Source organism: Monopterus albus, unplaced genomic scaffold, assembly GCF_001952655.1.
Source record: "Monopterus albus unplaced genomic scaffold, M_albus_1.0 scaffold291.1, whole genome shotgun sequence".
NCBI classification, from domain to species: Eukaryota; Metazoa; Chordata; class Actinopteri; order Synbranchiformes; family Synbranchidae; genus Monopterus; species Monopterus albus.
This window is the reverse complement of record NW_018128171.1, coordinates 13,383-17,580: the sequence shown is the minus strand read 5'-3', so window position 1 is coordinate 17,580 and position 4,198 is coordinate 13,383. Positions and strand designations below refer to the sequence as shown.

Sequence of the window (4,198 nt, the reverse complement as noted above, 5' to 3'; positions counted from 1 at the left end):
TGAACAGGGTTTAGTACAATCTGGCAGCTTCCTGGTGCGAGGAAGCTGCCTATAAAGGGGTGTCAACAGGTGCAAACAATTGTCACTGATTAGGGTGAAGAGTCCGTAGCTGAGGTGAGACTGTAACAGGAAGTGGTGTCAGAATAAAAGCAAAGGAAACAGAATCATGACGTGCATTGCACTGGGTTTTGGGGAGTAACACTGAATGTAAACATAATGTTGCTCTATTGTTTTACAAGGAAACAACCTTTAAGACTGAACAGTGTATTTTATTATTTATTACTTTATTAGTATATACTGTACTAGCTCTCACTTTAATCTGGGCAGTGTTCACACTTCACAAGAGCTAGCACAAAGTTCAGTCCACACATTACGATCAACTAGTTAGTGTTCATTGTAGCCTTGAATTTTGACATTCACAGTCCCAGTGAACGATCAAGTTCACATTCATTCCAGTGGTGGGAAGTAACTATGTACATTTACCTAAGTGTCATATTTCAGTACAGGTTTGATGTATGGTATTTATACTTTGTATTTTCATTTTGTTTATACCATGACATCACCACAAGCTTTACCTTTCTCAAGCTTTAACTAGAAATTCTGTAATGTCCATAACTTATACCACATTCACACAGGCTGTCTAGAATCTCCTTACACAAAAATACTAAAGCGATGTCTGAGCCACCACACTGTATCTAATGGCAGTAAACTTTGAGTTATTAAGGAAACAGTCTTCACCACCTTCATAGTATAATTTAGACATGGACCCATGGTGTCTCAGCTTATCAATGTGATGGGTTTATCTTTACAAAAGATACTTACTGAAGCCTTTCAGTGTTTCCTCAGAGTAGCCAGTACATTGGCTGCTATATGAAATATACACACTGCCTTCCATTTGGTGTGTTTGACCAAATGTTTGCATGTGTTTGTTCATCTGTGAGTGGTGTTTTATACTGGTGCCAGGGATATTGTTGAATATGGCACAGGTCTATCCTCACATTATCATGGCTGAGTGGGCCTGGGGCTGTGTGATTAAGCAGGGACTCAGTAATAAGCTGCTTATGTAAACATTACTATTGTGCTTCAGCTGCAGCATGCTAAGGCAAAATGATTGCTACCATGGACTCCAAATTATAGTAATGTTCTCAGAGGCTAACTGTGCACAAATGTAACTGTGCTGTTATTGTGTGAAGCATACATACTTACATACGGTACATGGACTCAGCTGGTGTCATACCTCTTATTAAGATTACAATCAATCTGATAAAAAAAAGCACAACGCTGGTAGAATGCAAAAAGATGTGACCAGTCAAGTAAGATTAGACAGTTTGCATGTTTTATTCTAACCTAACCAGAAAAAAACATACTAGGACAAGCAACACAAAGTTTAGCATTATCTTTTTTGTTCACATTTTGAAATTATATATTTTATTGTTACAAAAGGAAAGGATTTGAGGATACAGATTAATCAGGGAAGTTAAGAAACATAATGCTAACTCTGGTAACAAGTTTGATGTTGGAACCAGAACAAATCCAAATCCAATAAAAAGCAGGATAGAACTGCAAACATTAGCCTAAACCTTAATTTGGTTGTAAATATGTTGGTCTTGAAGGTAACGTTTTTCTAATAGAACACAAAATAATTGAACTCTGTTGCCTGACACTAGGATATGACTTTAGGCAGTAGGCTAGTTAGCCAGGCATCCTAAAGTAAACTTTGAATGTCAGAGTAGATAAAATACATTTTAATCAGTTCCTTATGCTTCTGTTCTTGTGTTTTAATTTTGGAATGGCAAGAAAAAGGCTGATGCCATCTGGTGAACACAAATATCTCTCCTATATACAGCAGTCTGCTTTGGTAAACTGGGAAAAGTAAAGCTTGACAGACATGGCATGCCTAATTGTTGATTGACTGATTGGTCAATTTCTGTTCAGAAAAGAGGTTTCTAAAATTGTCAATTTAAGAATCTGTCTGTGTGATTATTAAAAGTCAAACCGGCATTAAAATAAATTTGTAAGCTGTAACATGAAAAACAAAAATAATACCTTCTTTTTGATGCTTTTAAAGACTCTAAAACATCATTACAACAATGACTTTACAAATGTATTTGGACCTCTTGTTGTATTAAATATGCAGCACTTTCAACAGAAGTGTAACTATTCAGCAGTGTGTTAAACAGTTATTTTTGTGATGCTACAGCAAGGCCAGATGAGTCAACAGTACATGACAAAGATATGTAAAAGGGAACCAGTTTTGACCACCCTGCCAGCATATCCACACTCACCTAACCCTAACACCTAACCTTAAGTTATTTTGTCACCCTAAAATTAATGATTTACATCTGGTCCCCAAGCGAAGCCTGAGTACCCACAATGTCAGTGTGTAAACAGGTTTCACTCAATGTGAGTTATAGCAGACATACACACATATGGACAAAGTCATGGTTTCATCATTTCAGGGGACACTAGCTTGACTTCCATTCATTTCCTTACCCTAGTCTTAAGCCAAGTCATCACTCTAATAATAAAACTATTATTTTTGTCCCCATAAGGAAGCCATGTTCCTACAATGTGACAGTGTAGACAGACTTATGTCCCCACAACATGAATAATACTATTCCATACACACTCATACACACACACACACACACACACACAAACACACAGTTACATCTGCAAGCCCTTATAGATAAATAATGCTGTGTGCAGTGGTTATGGATGAAGGTTTGTGTATTTAAAAGGCCCTTGCTGTATTACTACTATTCTGGTATCAGTTTACATGCAAGTACAAATGCAGGGGGCACATCAGAGAGAAGAAAGGTGGATAAGTGACTGGGCTGGTACTGCAGGTGCAAGAGATGTACACAAGACAGAAGCAGCAGGTATAGACATTTCTAACTTTCCAACTAATGTTGCCTCAGCTATTCTCATACCACCACCTGTTGTATTTACTGCATATTATGTAATGGCAGAAGAATAAAATGTCTTAATTTTGTATAATATACATTTTCAATTTCACAATGCTTATGCAATATACATAAGCTGGATATTCTCAGTTAACCTCTGAATGATGTTACATAAAAATCATCATTACACATCAACCTCAAGATGAAGGTGAAGAATCAACCCAAGAAGAGTAAAGTAACATAGAAAGCAGTAAAAGTCCAATCTGCAAACTCCAGTGAAGCACAGGAAGATGAGATGTCCAGTGAGCCAATGAGGAAATAATAAAAAATAATGAATATACTTCCTCCTCAAAGCGTGTTTGTCTGCCTTTGCCTCCCCTGACCCCTGACTATTTCTGTCTTAATTAAAAACAAGAGTGGATCTGGATGCTGCAGAGCTACTTACAGAGGAGCAGAGGTCATCCACACACAGGAGGGTGGGGGGCAGACTCCTGCCTCTTCACTCAGGTTTCTCTCGCCTTCCCAGGTGTCACTCACACAGAGACAAATCCACAAGATGCAGGCAGTTCTGTCACAGTGATGAATGTACAGCTCTGCAGGGAGCTGGGGAAAATGGACTGACCTGGCCACAAGCCCCCTTGACAGCTCACCTTTCCTGAGTCCTCACTCAGAGCAATGCGAGCTGCCTCACTGGCCAGTTAGCAGGAAAAACTAAATAAACAGACAGAGATACAGTAGAGATAGCTCAGGAGAGGAGAGACTGCTGCTCAGAAGGGTTTTATAACCAGCCTGCGGCTCCTCCCCCACTAGTCTCTGACTTTGGTCCTCCCTTGTTGATATGGCAACAGCCAATCACCACTCGGCATAACACCAGCCTCCTCCCCTCCGTCCTTCTCCTCCTCCACCTCCTCCTCAGCCAGCCTCTGTGTTGACAGGCTTGGTTCACACTAGAAAGAGCATGTGTGTGTTAGTGAATCTTAAATAAAGTGTATGTGAAAATGTGTTTGTGTGTAAGGATGCAACATTCATGTATTTATGTGCATGTAAGAGTGTGTCAATATGAATGCAAAGGTGTGACTATGTTTGTATATATGCATATACATGTGTGCTCATGAATACATGAACGTATGTGTACTCATACAGTATACTGTATGTGTGAGAATGCTGTACTCATTCGAGTATGTTTGTGGTTATGTGTGTGTGTTTTCTTAATTAGCAGTTCACCGTTTCTCCATATATTCATACCTGGTGTGATTTCAGTGATCCTGTTAGCCATTCAATTTGCAGCAACT

General features: G+C 39.1%; 1 protein-coding gene across 2 annotated transcripts in view; it reads right to left on the bottom strand.

Moving 5' to 3' along the window:
- cdk18 (cyclin dependent kinase 18) overlaps positions 1–3,644 on the bottom strand; it is a 56,285-nt gene extending 52,641 nt beyond the window's left edge. For both annotated transcript variants that reach the window (XM_020622985.1, XM_020622987.1), the window contains exon 1: positions 3,352–3,644. The gene's annotated coding sequence lies outside the window, so the exon portion shown is untranslated. The remainder of the gene's footprint in view (positions 1–3,351) is intronic.
- Between the last annotated feature and the right edge of the window lie 554 nt (positions 3,645–4,198).